Below are 16,344 nucleotides of genomic sequence, written 5' to 3' on the forward strand. Positions count from 1 at the left end.
TCACACAGCACTCAACAGTCCGCTGACCGGCTCCGTGTGGTCACGTGTTAGACCTCACCTGTCCTCGTTAGTATAGTGGTCAGTATCTCCGCCTGTCACGCGGAAGACCGGGGTTCGATTCCCCGACGGGGAGTTCGGTTTGTTTTCTGTGGTTGAAACGGCAGTTTAGGCCACACACAGGAAAGATTCAGATCCAGAGATTCTTATTATAGACTGCACACGCCTGTACCTAACAGTACTTGAGTAATAGTACTTAGTTGCTTTCAACCACTGCCGATGAAACTAACTTCACACTTTTTATCGCGCGGAAAAGTGCGTCACATTCGTACAATTAAGGCGCGTGAGAATTTAACACGCAAAATTTCAGACATAACTACGTGAACAGGAAACAACAATAACCGTGACTCCCCGTCGGGGAATCGAACCCCGGTCTTCCGCGTGACAGGCGGAGATACTGACCACTATACTAACGAGGACAGGTACGAAGCAGCATCTGACCACATCCAGCCAATCAGTTAAAAGTCATTGTGAAATTCCTGTCCCTTAGGTCAGTATTGGGGGGGGGGGGGGGGGTAGAAACATCCAGAGAGCCTTTGTATTGTCCCCCCGGCAACCCCCCCTCTATTTACATGAAATGGTTCGGTCCTGCCCACAAAAATAGGCGCGAAATGGGCGCGAACGGTTCTTGCTAGCGGGGAGGAGCGATCGTGTCCGAGCTTCCTGAAGAAAAACCTGGATCCAGAAATAAAAGAAAGACAGGAGAAATAAAAGAAAGAGCGACAGTTTGTCACCCAGTTTTTCACAAAAACAGGTGGGTGTAGACCGTGAGTGGCGGAGATTTACCTGTTAGCTTAGTCCGTAGTGAAATAGGCCAGTTTAGCTCCCGGAACATCACTCATTGATAATCCTCACATTTCGCTCCTCTTTTAGCCACGTTTAATAAATGCACACAGACTTATAGCAAAGCTATTCATTCTATATTCGTCCCTGGTTCTGCCTGGTGTCAGGTCCAACAGATGCAGCTCCGGGCTCAGCGGCTCCGTCTCCGTCTCCTCATCCCCAGACCGCTATCAAAGAACCAGACCTACTCTCCGTTGAAGAAGGAGGTGAGCAGCGTTGAGTTCAATGACAGCTCAGTCGGTATAGCTGCTATGGGAATTTCTTTTTTTCTTTTTTTTTTTTCTAATTAGTGTGCCAAACAGAAAATGTTTAAATCCTTTTTCTTGATAAGAATTCAAACACTAATTATTTTTCCATGTGATGACCATTATGTGAAATATGAAAGAGGCGCTGAAATGACACACTTGAAACATGACAATGAGATCTTAATCTGAAAAATAACTTTTAACTACTGCAGAAATGCAGTGAAGAAAGAGTACAACATCTGTCTCTGAAACAAATTAAACTTGAGATAGTCGAGGCTGCAGGGGGGTGTCATGATAAAGGCAGACTTTTTCGGTAGCTTGTTATAATTAATTACATAAGTAATAGTGTACATTTAAACAGTTATAAGTTGATGGAGTCAATTAGCATTTTAATCATTTAATTCAAACACAGAGAAAAAAATAATTAAACAACCATTAGCTGAGCCAATTGATAATTGCATGAATTTTTAAACAGATTAATACGTTTTTAATAAGGCTTTTAAATTTTTGGTTATTTCCCCCCCATGATCCTCTCTGCCACAGCTCATCTGTGTCATGCAGGCTGCAGCTGAAGTGATTTAAAACTAATGTTGTGCAAACATTTGTTTAAATCTGCAAGACTTCTCAAAAATATCAAATATGTCAGACTGAATTTGGGACCATTGTGTGTTAAATGATGCAAAGGACATCTGCAAGGTTTCTAGTTGGCAAAGTAAATGTGGTGAAGTAAAGTTATGATGTAGCACACAAGTGAAATACTCCAGTAAAGTACAGTATTTGAGTAAATGTATTTAATTATTTGTCACCTCTGAGAATTGAGAATGAATGTGAATACTCACTTGTTATGACAAATCTACATAACTGAAAATGTCAAATATTTATAATTGAAAGGTTATGAGGGTTGGTTTTAACATTTTGCATGTGAGTATCTACACAATGATAAATGTGTTTAAGAACCGTACAGACCTTTAGAGAAAGAAGTGTAGTTCTTTTGGGTTAGAAAGGCAAAGTACAGGCGTTACAATAGTGCCAAACTAACGGAGAAATCCTCTAAGCGTGAAATTGACATGAAACTGCAATTTTTCAGTAATGTTTTTATGAAATTATCCGTTTCTGTTCAGTCTGAGTAACTGATAGACACCAGGAGATGGCGTCAGAGTCCACGGCTCCAATAAAGTGGTGAACCAGTACTGTGCTGTACAGATACTTTTACTTAAAGATTTTCGTCTCTATTTTTACAACTAATTCTTCAGTTATTATAATTATGATTATTCTTTTTGGTGTATCCCATTTTACCTTTCCCTGAGTCTGTGTTCACACCCAGCTGTGGATGTGAGACAGTATTCAGTGATGCTGCCTGTGTTTCCAGTTGTAACGCTGTTTGTTTGTCTGTGATGGATCTTGTGTTTTCTCACAGTTTATTACAAACCTTAAAGGAGTTTATTCCTCCTGCATCACTGCCTGTTTCCCTCTGTTTTTTTCTTTCTGTCCCTGGTGCTCCTCCAGCCGGGCTTGAATTCAGTGTGTTTTACAGGCGGGATGTTAAATTCAGTGGAGCTACTGAAGCCTCCAAACACAGGGGAATCTATTAAAGAGAAGTCAAATCACAGTAAATACCTATCTCTCTCTGTCTCCCTACTCACCATGAGTCAGCCCACTCAGACTGGCAGAGTGCTGCCCTTGTTATCCCTCTTCACGCTGTAGTTTCACACACACAGGCGAAAGTGACAAAGTTTGGCAGGAAGAAATGGAGAGGAGCTGCAGCGAGGCAGAAACCCACAGCAAAGAAGCAGTGAAATACAGTCAGGGAATTCATCATGGGAAAACAATCAACGATGGTGGCGCACCATGAAAGTCGAAAACTCCTTCCACAATGTCGGCTTATATACAGACAATTTAACTATGCAGAGAATCTGAAGTGGTTGGAAAAAGCATGTGTTTCTGCCCGGTTTCGAACCGGGGACCTTTCGCGTGTGAGGCGAACGTGATAACCACTACACTACAGAAACTACAGATACTGTTTAATACTCAGTGGTGGTGGCGTACCATTAGGGTTGAAAACACTTTTCCACGATGTCATGATAGCTTACATACAGACACTTTGTGTTGAGCTGTAAAAAGAAGCTAGAATAGTGTGGACCCAGGTTAAGGCATGGCTGAGCAGTGTCTAATCATGCACTTGGGCAGAGGTTACACAATCATGGTCTGCAGTGTCTTTAAAAAAAAAAAAAAACTCAAATATTGTTTCCGCCCGGTTTCGAACCGGGGACCTTTCGCGTGTTAGGCGAACGTGATAACCACTACACTACGGAAACTGCCACTGGGAGACAGACCAATCAGAGATGGCGGCACACCATTAGGATCAACAACACGTTGGTGAAATGTCATGATTGCTTATGTGCAGACACTTTAAGTAAAAGTGGGCTGACCTGTAAATTTACCCAGTTTAAGGTGTGGCTAAGTGCCAACCTGCCTAATATTCCAGTTGGGCACGTTACATAACCAAAGTCTGAGATGACTTGAAAAAAGCACATGTTTCCGCCCGGTTTCGAACCGGGGACCTTTCGCGTGTGAGGCGAACGTGATAACCACTACACTACGGAAACTGCTGATGTGTGGGAAAACAATTAAACATGGTGGCGTGCCGTTAGGGTTAAAAACATTTTCCCACACTGTCCTACTAATCCTCCAGTTTGACAGATCGTATAAATAAGATCAAAGATGATTCAGAAAGCTGGTGTTTCCACCTGGATTGATGCGAACGTGACAACCGCTACGCTACGGAAACTAAAAGTCTAAAATCTGTTTCCGCCCGGTTTCGAACCGGGGACCTTTCGCGTGTTAGGCGAACGTGATAACCACTACACTACGGAAACTGCCCCTGGAAGGCAAACCAATCAGAGATGGCGGCACACCATTAGGATCGAAAACACGTCCGTGTAATGTCACGGTTGCTTATGTACTTTGTTAGTACTAACATGTACCCTGTTAGTACTTATGTACTAACAGGGTTGACCTGTTCATTTACCCAGGTGTGGCTAAATGCGGGCTAATACCACAGCATTTTACATAATTATAGTTTGACAAGTGTTACAATAGCAAGTGTTTCCGCCCGGTTTCGAACCGGGGACCTTTCGCGTGTGAGGCGAACGTGATAACCACTACACTACGGAAACTGCTGTTGTGTGGCATGATGGCATCGTACCAGGTGAAAAATGTTGTGATAGCATTAGAGATGTTATGGAACAGTTCTGGTTATAATGGTATGACCTCACCACCTGCATGACATACATGATGCATGGAGTACGCGTGTGAATGTGTGGCAGTGATATCAGTGCAGAGAAATACTTGGTATTTGATGTACGGTACAAACCGACACAAAAAGCTCAACTCCCCAGGCACCAATACACTCTGTCCTCTGAGAGCCTCATCTGCACTGACATATGGACACACACACACGCACACACACACACACACATCACCTCTCCAGCTCCCCACAGCTGTTCTCCCACATATATCCCACTCATTTTCACCCTGATTCATAATCTGCTCAGAGACTCTCCAGACTCACAGCGGAGCTCTGACATAATCCAGTGGGACCAGTGTCTGTCACTGCAGAACATTCAAATATATAAAAAACAAAAAAAAAAAAACTTTATTCACACAGGGACGGAGGCTGCAGAGCTCATTCTGCTTCTGTTGTCTGAGAAAACCATTACTCACTTAATGGCACAAAACTGTAGGATTAAACTTTGCCAGAGAACATGACAGGAGGCTGATGGATGTTGGCGGCACATCCTTTGGTCAGATGAGGCCAAATTAACTTGTTTGGATCAGATGTGATCAAAACAGATGTGTCACAGTGAAACATGGAGGTGTGAGTGTGCTTGTGTGGGGTTGCATGAATGCATGAAAAGGTGCGGGGGATGTTGTTAATATGAATGCGTATATGTATACTGAGTGAAGACACGTCTCCGAGTCTCAAACAGCTTGACAGGAGAGGAATTTTTCCACACAACAGTGATCCCAGACTCACTGCAAAAATCACACAATCACACACAGAAGAACAAAATGGAGAATATGATCTGTCCCTGTCACTTTGGAAGATTTTGGTTTAAAATACAATGATGAGTCCTGTTTAATTAGGTGATCTTTTGTTGTGTATGTTACAGTAAATACAGTAAATCTTTAACTGAAAGAAACGATTACAGCTGTCAGATAAATGCAATGGAATCAAAACTACCGTCTTTCCCTCTGAGTGAGTGCAGTAGATGTGTAAAGTAGCATAAAATAGAAATATTCAGGTGAAGTGCTCATATTTTCAAATTCCTCTCAAGTACAGAACCTGAGTGAATGTATTTTTCGGCGCTGCGGTCCACAGTCAGGGCAGAGCGGGTCTGGATTAAAAACCCAGGCGACCTCTGCAGTTAAATCACAGGAGACGGACTCACAGTGGTCCACTGAGAACAGGGCTTATGATTATCTATACTGACATGAAAGGAATGTAACAGTAGAGGCAGCTTCATTTCCTCGAACGTGGACACGGCGAGCAGCCTGTAAGGAGGTCAGGAGTCAGAGTCTGTCACAGAGTCCCGACGTTATTCATATAAATGATCGGACGATAATTTCAGAGAGGAACTACAGCAAGAAAGAAAAAGACAGCTGAGGCGAATGTTTTTCATCTGATGGTGCAACTCATTAAAGCTGTATTTTAGTGTCCTCAGGCTGCTAGTTACTGTGGTTATGGCTAGTTGGCTGATGTTTTTCCGTTGTAATCTAAGTTCATCGGCTTTGTTGTCGTTTGGACTGAAACCGGACTGCAGGCGAAGAAAAGAAAAAGCAAGAAGAAAATCTTTCATCTCACGGTGGAAGGAGCAGTCCAACGTTTTGTGAAAACCGCCTGGTCTGTTTCGGCCCCAGAGCCGCAGGAGAAGATGGAAATCAGTTTCGTGTCAGCGCTTAGCTTTAGCTTAGCACAAAGACTGGAAGCAGGGGGAAACTGTTAGCCTGGCTCCATCGAAAGAGGAACGATACAACTCCAGAACTGTCTGATGCGCGTGTTGTATCGTGTTTGTTGTGGGTGTAGAAATACACATTTATAAATAAGACATTTAACTTTGGTTTCTGACCAACAGCAACAACTTTTATAATTAATTATCCCCTTGTTGTTTTAGATCAGTGCCGTGTGTGAGCTTCATGGACAGATGAAGACAGTTGAAGTGGTTCTGGTCTACACGTTCTCTGCGTCTTTCTAGAACCGGTTTGACCCAGATGATCTAAACCAGCTGAGTTTAACTTAGTGTGACCAGTTCAGCTAAATGTGGACCAGTTTAACTTAGTTTGGACTGTTTTCAGTTCAGACCCAGTTTGATCTAGTTTAACTTTACCTGGACCAGTTTGCTCAGTGAGTTTTACTTTGCTTTATTCGTTATCAGGTGAGTCTGATGTGTCTGTGAGCAGCCAGTTAAAAAGGAGGAGGGAATGGGAAGCGGTTGTCATGGAGACGGAGTTTTGGTTGTGTGTGTGTGTGTGTGTTTATGAATGACAAAGAGCAGGAGCAGAGCACTGATACTGATGATTATGAAGCTCTGAGTCGTTCAGTCGTTCTTTCCTGATTTACAAACTTCCTCCTCTGCTTCTGTTTTTTCCTCTCTTCATTTCTCCATTCAGCCTCCTTCTTGTTTCTTGTCCTCCTCTCCTACTCAACTCCTCTCCTTGTTTACTCTCTTCTTCTCCTCTCCTCCTCTCCTTGTTTCCTCTCCTTTTCTCCCCTTGTTTCCTCCTGTTATATAAATCCTCCCGTCTTGTGGAGGCGTCTTATATAAGCACTGAGGCTTAATTCCTCTCTGTTGAGACCTCGGCCTCACTGACAAACCCTTTCCTTCCCTTTCCTTCCCTTTCCTTCCCTTTCCTCCCTTCTTCTCTTCCTGTTCTGTCCTCCTCTCCTCATCTTGTCCTCCTGTCCTCGTCTCCTCTCCTCTGATGTCCTTTCATGTTTCTTCCATACAGCTTCATGGGGACTTAATACAAACTAAGTTCTATCTTATCTGTAGTTTTCTGGTTCTTTAGTTTGAGCTGCACACTCTGGAGCCTCTGTAGCTGGCAACGTCCTGATGAAGCAGGCTGTGAATGATGTGTGAACAAAAACCTTCAGAATATAGATCATAAAACTGGAATGTCTGGTCGATGTATGTTCTGCTGAAGTGGAGATTTCTGGCTCAATGTGTGAGAAAAAAAAGTCATTTTGAGAAAACAGCTTTTAAAGATAAGACGGAAAAATTCCACACATTTTTATTGGAAACCATTTACGATATTATGGACGATACAAAGGAAACGATCTGTTTTCGTTGTGTGGGAGAGACAGAGCTTTACGATGATAGAGACGACGGTCGTGATGCTTCATGTTATGTTAGAAACGTGTTGTTTCACACCTGAATGTGTATTTTGCACATTTTCGGTCTGAAAGAAGAAATGTTGTGGAAGAAAAGCCTGAAATCTCCAAATTGACCAGTTCATGAAAAAACAATGTTTTTGCCCTGAGTGACTAAATGAAACATTTAATTATTCAGGTCTGATTTTTAGCTTGTGTGTGTTGAAATTAAAGATATCAGCATTGAATTTACCGCGTTGTTCCTGTAAATGTGTGTGTGTGTGTGTGTGTGTTTTAGATGGTTGGAGCGGTGTTGAATGATGCAGAAAGCAAATGTGCTCTGGGAACAAAAACACCACAACACACACTGGGGAACACACACAGAGAAAGAGTGCGAGGCAGGGGAATACAGTGTGACTTCCCTGTTGTAGGACACACACACACACACACGCCTAAGCCTGAGCTCAGTCTGCTTCTCTTACTTTGGTAGAATCCTGAATCCTGGTGCAGACCGCAGGACTTTAGTCACGGTTTGGCTGCTCCAGTGTCGTGTTTGTGTTAGTTTATGTTTAGTTGTTAATCTGCTAAAGTGCGAAGCTTCTTCTTCTTCTTCTTCTTCTTCTGGTGTTTTTGGTGGTTTATCACCTCTTCCTGGATTCAGACTGTCTCTTGTGTTCATGAGGCTGAGAAAACAGAGATGGATTGTTTCAGATTTTGAATCTGACCCACTGCATGTGGGTAAAGCATGAATAATCTTACACCTTCTGTCTTCACAGACCCATCTTTCTGCACACTTTGTCTTATAGATTTTACTGTAAATGGATAAAACTGCTGTTTTTCAGTCTTAACCCATAGTGACAAAGTGAAAATGTGTTTTTAGAAAGTTTTGCAAAGTTATTAAAAATGAAACACTGAAATCTCTCATTTACAAAGTATTCAGACCCTTGATTCAGTGCTTTATAGAAACCTCCTTAGCAGCAGTTACAGCGTCGAGCCTCTACGAGCTTCCCACAACATGACCACAGGCACTGTCCACGCTCACTAACCCACCATTCACAGAATACACAGCTCAGCTAACGCAGGCTTATTTCCATCAAACTCACCCTGCAGACCAGATCCACGGCCTCCTGCTCCTGTACGCAGGTTCACAAACGTTAGCTCTGTTTAAGCCTGAGAGAGAACTGATAACTGAAAACTACTCACCACGCTGCCCGTGTTCAAACGCACCATGCTGTTCACGTAACACACACACACACACACACACACACACACACACATTTAGCTGATCAGCGTTTTTCTGCTCCATATCCAGCCGGAACTGCTCCGAGGCTTTCAACTCACACACACACACACACTGTGACACACAAACGTACTGAAGCCTGTAGGAGGTTTAGCTGTGACTCCAGATGACTTGGGCAGATGAATGTTTTAGGGAATCAGAGACAGGTGGCATGTGTGTGTGTGTGTTGGATGGGATTGGTTCCACCTTGGTTAAATGGATGGATGGAGGGATGAAAAGAGGGAGATAACGGAGACTGCAGGTCTGAGGAAAAGAAGATGGAGGGTTGGCGATTCACACGTTCAGTCTGAAGTCTGAAAAAATCTCATTGGTTGAGTTGAACATCAGTGGGCGGGGCAAATTTTATGGCTAATTTAATTATCATTATTGTAGTTTCATTTTCAGTAGAGTTGGTGGAGCAGCTGAAACTTTCCAGTGCCAGTGTGTGTGTTTTGTCTTAAAATAAAATAATAACTTTAAGAAACGATTATTTAAATCTGTAAAGAATAAACAAGGCTCAGACTTCAGCAGTTTTGTGAGCTGGATTTTTAGCAAAATCCTGAATCATGACTCCACCCACTGGAGTTCAAATCAGCCAATAAAAACAACTTTACCTGTGAGTAATGTTTTTATAAAAATAAGTCCAGCCTGTGATTGACAGGAGAGACGGTGAAACTGAAGGGAGGAGTGAATGCTGCTGTTATCTGACTGACTGGATGGACGGGTGTGTGTGTGTGTGTGTGTCTGTGTGTGTGTGATTTCCTGGGTGTGTTGTGTTGGCTGGTAAAGAGCTTAGTGAGCATGAAGCAGCTGGACAGACCTGATAACTGGCCCAGAATCTGGCAAACACACCCACACACAAATGCACAGATTTAGAATGTACTCTACATGTTAACACACGAAAACACTCACACACAACCTTAATCGTGAAGCCACACACTCATAGATGCCTGGGTGGAGGGTGGAGGGTGGAGGGTGGAGGGTGTGCATGGCTCCGTGTGTCATGTAGTGTGTAATGTAATTATTGTTCCTGCAGCCTTTTAAGGACAGTGGCAGTTTTTGTAATTTAATAAATATTTCCATTGTTGTTGTTTTTTAATCAGTCATCATTTATTTTCCTCTCTGACTTCGTCTCTGAGATCTGTGGATGTAACTTCATATTGTCCAGAAAACTGTGGCCTGGCTAAAAACATCCCGTCAGACGGACCTTTAGTCCAAACTGCATTTACTGTAAGTTCATTCAGACCATGTAGGAACGAGCGTGTCCCTTTAAAGCGTGAGTCAGGTCATCCTGTTCAGACTCTCCGTGTTTTTCTTCGCTTTATCCCTGAAAGTTGTTCTTCATGCAGATGCAGTTTTTCTTTGTCGTTTTTTTTCTGTCTTTCCTCCGGAGTTGGTTTTCTGCCAAAAGCAACAGGGTGAATTAACAGGCGACCTTAATCCAGACAGACGTGAGCCGGTGGATCCTGTCGTCCGCAGGTTCGCTGAAGGCTAATCAGTAAATTCAAACTGACTGCCAGGAGGAGAGAGAGACACAGCTTATCAGACTCTGCAGGGAGGGAGGGAGGCTAACTTATTTTAGCCGCCTTGTTTTTAACAGATAGATAAATAGATGGATGGATAGTAAAATACACTACGACAGGAAGCTTCCTGACAAAATAAACAAATGATTCATGTTGTTTCTTGCTGCTTTAAAAACCAAATCATGTGAATGTTTTCTGATCTGGCGCCTCAGAAAATCCAGTTTAAGAAGAAAGGAAAAAGCAGTGGCTCATGATGCCCCTCGAGTGCAACCAACATTCGTTTTTATGAGTGAGGAATTTCTTTTGTGATGTTTTTTTAATATATAGTTTTTCCTGTAGTTGTAGCCTGTTGGGAACAATGGATGGTGCATTTGTACAGACTGGCTCAAACATTTTTTTGTGTTTTGGCGGTTGTTTGCCTTGTGATGATCAGTGAGTGGAGGTCAGAGGTCGTCGTGCTTCTTCTTTCACAGCTGCATGGCTTCAGGCAGCAAGAAGAGGGAGGGGGTGGCGAAGAGAATGAAGATGCAGAGGTTCATAAAACAGAAAGTGATGGATGGAATAACTGCAGAACGCATGACCTCGGGGGAGGGAAGAACAGATGAAATAAAAAAGGAAAGGATGAAAGACAGAGGAGAAAGGTTGAAAACGGGACAGAGAGTAGACGAAAGCAGAGCTGGAGTCCAGCTGTTCTCCTTCATTAATCCAGATGATCTACACACACAACCTGAGGAAAAAAAGTGTGTGTGTGTGTGTGTGTGTGTGTGTGTGTGTGTGTCTTCTTGTTCTCGCTCAGAGGCCACGAACTGATAAAATCCACTTCAGGGGTCTGTCCCTGTTAGAGACCCTCTGCACTGACAGGAAATGACCAATTGAAGCTTAAAAGCAGGTGGGCGGGGCTGCAGGTGGGCGGGGCTACATGTGGGCGGGGCTGCAGGTGCAGGTGAGGACACTGGAATCATCCGGAGGTGCATACCGTATAACCTCAGCGTTCCCAAAATATTCTTAGCCTTAATGAGGTCATGCTGAGAACCAGTAAAAGCTTCAGGACAGGTTGAGGTTTGCTGTGTCAACGTCACGTTTGATAATTAAGTGGTTTGGAGAGTTATTGGGCTAAAATCTGACGCATGTTTGCTGGAAAATAAGAAGTCTTGTTTTTACACTTCGTTTATTTGTAAGTGTTAAAGCCACAGTGTGTGATTTTTTTTTTTTTTTTTTGTTGCTCCATAGAGAGAAGTGGCAGACTGGTATCTCTATGAGTAGTTCTCATCTAACTCTCAGCAAGGAAGCAAATAAGCGTATTATATGAAACTGCTCCTTTAAAAACCAGCCTGCAGCTCATTGCTTTGGTTCCTGGATGTTTCAGAGAATCACCAACTGAGTGGATCGTGTTGCTCTGTAACTGCCGGATGTGGAAATCGGTTATTTGCTAAAAACATTTGCAGTGAAAACGTAATGAAACGTCAGTGCTGTGTTTGGAGACCAAAGCATCAGTTTAAGATGTTAGACCCGTTTTTCTGGCATCGTTTAAATGAGAAGACTATGACTGTTTTTTTTTTTCTGAGGTGACTGTTGCATAACCACACAAGGTGCAGTTTATGTGGTGGGACACTGAGGGTGGAGGGGTATTATGAGGTGAGGCGTAGGGTGTCAGATTCTGCTGAGGGACCTGAAAAGTTGGTTTTCATCAGTGTTGTTTAGTAAAACAGAAACTCAGGACATCCAACCATGTGACCTAGTTAGAGTGGAGAGATCCAGTTTATCCGGACGACTTCTTCACACTTTGTCTTTGCTCCTTCCAGCCATACTTAGCGTTACACATCCATGTTTGTAAACTGCCACAAGTTCAAACAGGGATTTAGCAGGAGGCAGTTTTCAGGGTGTCAGCTCCTTCCTGTCCCCTGCAGATCCACTTCCTTTTTTTTTTTTTTTATCAGAGGAGGCTTCAGAAACTGGTCAGGCCTAACAGTTCTGCTCATCAGAGCGTTGGAGCCAGGCGGACAGATTGGACACAACAGGAGACAAATGAGCAGAGATTCGTGGGTAATTTGGCGTGATGATGCGATTTGATGTCTCTGTCTTTAGCCAGCCCCCCCTTTTATTGGGGGGCAGTTGTCTTACGATGGATGGATGGATGAATAAATGGGGGGGGGGTTGTTGGATGAATGAATGGATGAACAGCTGCCTAGCTGGATGGATAGAGGGCTGGTTGGGTGATTAAAGGGATGGATGTATATAAAGATGAAGGGAGGGGGTTGATGTCAGATGATACTGGCCTGTATGGGTGAACCAACATTTAATGGTTACGGCTGGATGAATGAAATGACTGATGACTGAATAAATTGATGAATGGATGAATGAAATGACTGATTAACTGAAGGATGGGCAGGCAGATAAATGGTGATGTGGATGAATGGGTGAAAAGCTGGTTATCTGGATGGATAAACGATTGAACAAATGAATGGATAAATGGAAGGTTGAATGCATTAATGGGTGGATGGATGAATGGATGAAGGACTTGTTGGCTGGATGGACAGATGGATGGCTTGCGTTACTCACACTGAGGCGTAGCTTCCTGGTGCAGAGGGAAACACTGATCTGAGAGGTTTCCATAAATATTTCACCCTGAGTAAAAAACAAAACTCTCCCTGACAAACAGAAACAGAAATTCTTTCCAGACTCGATGAAATGTGGGGAAATGTGTAAAATAAAGGGTAAAGGGACGTAAGTGAAGTGGGCATGCTGTCACAAGCATGTGTGAGTGTGTGCGTTTATTCAAAAAGAAAACACGGAGAGTGAATGTTGTGTTATGATTATTCATTCTGCCTTCAGGCTGCTTTTAATCTGTCTTAGATATTTTTTTTTAAACAGAGGCCAAAAGAAATAAAATCTGTTGATTAAACACCTCACGCTGCATTTATTCACATTTCCCGTGAGTTCATTTGTGTGTTAGTGTGGTCACTTTGAGTTCTACACTCAGCCCACTTATAGTGGCGATGCAGGCGGATGCAGTTGTGTTTGTATTTAAATCTAATTAAAATTTACAGGGGAAAATCCTGTGGGCTCCTGTTTGGGATGAGGGTGGACCCCTGGAGGCGTTTACTGACTGTCAGTTCCAGTGAAGGGAAGCCAGTGAGGGGTCACATCTGGTGCTGGCCAAAAATGAATGAAGTCATTTTTTTATTCTGGTATTTTTGCGATTTACAGTCTTTATGCTAAGCTAAGTTAGCCAGCTGCTGGCTGTAGCTTCACGTTTACAGCAGGCGTGAGGTGAGTGTGGCATCAGGCTTCCTCCTGTTATGTATCCTGTTACTTTGACAGGACCTTCTGAGCCTCTGCTGCTTTCTTTCTTTGTCACACTCGTGATGCAAACTCGTATAAAAATATCCTCAGGATGGCACACATTCAGAGCAGCGTCAGCCCTTCATGTCCTTCTGTCACACATGAAAAACAGCTCGTCGGACCAAAATGACCTTCTTCGTCACCGTGGTCTTTGTGTTCCTCGCACCGGGCTGTGACGTGGTTTCTGAACTGGATCCCAGCAGCTGAAAAAGGTGTGTGCGATTTAAGGTGGGCTGCTTTTGTTGTGCAGATTGAGGCACGGAAATGTCGGTTTAGCTGTGGTGATTTTTCAGGCCAAAGCTTTGTGATGATTCATCGTTCAGCTGGCAGACTCTCTGTTCTTTTTTGCCAGTACAGCTTGTTGGTGTTTTTATTTTCCTGGCTTTAACACATGAAGCCAACAAGCCAGCAGCATTACTGTAACACTAAGCCTTTGGCACAGACTCTTCATAATTACTCTTTTTATAAATGTAGTGTTGAAACTCAGCAGGAAACAGGAAATTTCAGTCTTCTAATAGAAATGTACTTAATAACAACAAGTCCAGAAGTCCAGCAGTTACCTCCCGTCACCATGTGGGGCCGCCGGCGTGCGAACGTCTCTCACAGCTGATGTACGACAGTGTAGCTGCGTAGCTTCCTTTTGATTTTGATTCAGTTACTTCAAAGTCCGTTTAAAGCAAGAGAGAGAACCACCTGCAGGGCTGTCTCACCCCGAAGTGTGTGTGTTCATAAATGTGTCTGAAACAAAGTGTGTGAGGGTCTGAACGTTTGTGTGTGTGTGTGTGTGTGTGTGTGTGTCTCTCTTGGAGAAACTCTCGCTCTTCATCACTGACATTTCCAGGTCGCTCAGTTATAAAATGGCTTCTCTGCCTCCCGCCCCCTCTCTTCCTCTTTTCCCTCCCGTTCCTCCCCCTCTGCTTTTCTGATTTTACCTCTCACCATCTCTTGTAGGCAGAGAGGGGGGAGGTGGGGGTGGAGGAAGGGGGGTGGGGGGCAGTGGGGGCGGGTGAGGGAAAACAAGATTAAGAGGCAGAAGAAGGGAAAGAGACAGTTTCCTGCAGACTTCATCAGAGGAAGTCTGCTGTCTCATCTCACACTCAGAGCCACTGAACTCACTCTTTGACTTCTGTTCTAAATGAATGCTCATATTGTTGTGCAGTCATTACAGTGTATTATAGTTGTACTGTAATGTGACTACACCTTTAGCCCAGTGCACAGTGTGGCAAACCATTCAGTCCACTGATCTGCTCTGCGACATGAAACATAACCGGCAGCAAATATCACTGGCTAAAGGTCTGTTGTCCAACAGAAGCTGGACTCTTTGTCCCGGACTTCAGCGATCCACTTCTGCTAATGTTTGTTTGTTAGTCTCTGGATAAAAGCGTCTGTTCTCACTAAGAGGAATTTGCAGTTTATTGTAACTTGGATTTTACTTTTGAAGCTGTGGTTTATTGGTTGTAATAATATCACCAACTTAATGTGTAAGGCATATGTGTGATGTTGCAGCTCTCTTGTCTCTTTAGTCTCATTCAGAAGGGACTAAAATTACAGGGGGAGGTGGGGAATTAAATATTAACTGTGCTCCTCTGTAATTCCACTCATCGTTTCATGCGGCATTTTAACCATGGGGAAATTACAGGATGTGGTCTGTAATAGACATGGACACTCAGCAGGACAAAAGCCTCCCGGGGGGCGCCAGAGAGCGGGGGGCGGGGGCAAATATACAGTGTGAGGTGAATTCATCGTCCTAACTCAGTCACATCTGAACACATGTTGGTATCATTCATTATCTCTGAAGTCCAGATGTTCATCCACAGTTTCTGAAAATGTAAACACATACAGGCCAAAAACAGAACAGCAGTGCTCACCTTTACATGTACACGTGTCAGACACGGGACTTTTTCTAAACCCGTAAAATAAAGTAGTTGCTAACGGATGTGCTGTACGCCTTACACCGGGTTCTTCCACAGGTCGTACACCAGTTAGCCTAGCATGCTAACGCTTGCAGAGCACATATACAGTGTGAGTTAAGCCCAGCAGTAAACACGGTGTGGCCTGGCCTGCTAGCAAACAATCACAGAGACAAAAAACAACTGCAAAGACGTGTAAATTAAGCATAAAGAGACAGAATGGCTGAACATAACATCAGTCACTGTGCAGACAGCAGGTTTTTAGAAGCTTTCAGGGGCTGGATGCAGGATACAGACTGAGAAAACATCGACGAAGCTGCTGCTGATTTAGAGTCGTATATTCAGACCCTGAACAGTGTGAGTGAAAAAACAAAGTATCAGGGATGAGATTATGCATTTTGTGTATAGCACTACTACCACTACTACACACACACAGACACACACAAACCAAACACAGAGACGAAAATCAGAAAGAGTGTTTGTCAGGGAAACCAGCAGTGGGGGTGTGTGTGTGTGTGTGTGTGTGGGGGGGGGGGGGGGGGGGGGGGGGGGGGGGGGTACACAATTTGTTGTGCTTTAAGCTGAGATGCTGAAATCTGCGAAAACATTTTGCTTCAGAAGAATTCTGCTCCCATTTACTGCTGCTTCCTCTGCACATTCCCTCTGTTCCAGCTGCAGCTGAGGAGGACGCAGGGCAACTGCAACTGGTTTACTTCACCTGCTGAGACTCTCACACACACACACATGCACACATGCACACACACACACACACACA

The 16,344-nt window shown here is 43.6% G+C and overlaps 7 non-coding genes across 7 annotated transcripts; 1 reads left to right on the forward strand and 6 right to left on the reverse strand.

Annotated features, from left to right (window-relative positions):
- Positions 1-61: 61 nt before the first annotated feature.
- Positions 62-133, forward strand: trnad-guc. The gene has a single exon. It is a non-coding gene; the product is annotated as a tRNA-Asp (tRNA).
- A 271-nt stretch (positions 134-404) lies between these two features.
- Positions 405-476, reverse strand: trnad-guc. The gene has a single exon. It is a non-coding gene; the product is annotated as a tRNA-Asp (tRNA).
- Positions 477-3,081: 2,605 nt separating this feature from the next.
- trnav-cac lies at positions 3,082-3,154 on the reverse strand. The gene has a single exon. It is a non-coding gene; the product is annotated as a tRNA-Val (tRNA).
- Positions 3,155-3,387: 233 nt separating this feature from the next.
- On the reverse strand, positions 3,388-3,460 carry trnav-aac. Its single transcript has one exon. It is a non-coding gene; the product is annotated as a tRNA-Val (tRNA).
- Positions 3,461-3,678: 218 nt separating this feature from the next.
- Positions 3,679-3,751, reverse strand: trnav-cac. Its single transcript has one exon. It is a non-coding gene; the product is annotated as a tRNA-Val (tRNA).
- A 197-nt stretch (positions 3,752-3,948) lies between these two features.
- trnav-aac lies at positions 3,949-4,021 on the reverse strand. Its single transcript has one exon. It is a non-coding gene; the product is annotated as a tRNA-Val (tRNA).
- A 227-nt stretch (positions 4,022-4,248) lies between these two features.
- trnav-cac lies at positions 4,249-4,321 on the reverse strand. The gene has a single exon. It is a non-coding gene; the product is annotated as a tRNA-Val (tRNA).
- Between the last annotated feature and the right edge of the window lie 12,023 nt (positions 4,322-16,344).

The sequence above is a fragment of the Toxotes jaculatrix genome, chromosome 12 (genome assembly GCF_017976425.1).
Source record: "Toxotes jaculatrix isolate fToxJac2 chromosome 12, fToxJac2.pri, whole genome shotgun sequence".
NCBI lineage: Eukaryota > Metazoa > Chordata > Actinopteri > Toxotidae > Toxotes > Toxotes jaculatrix.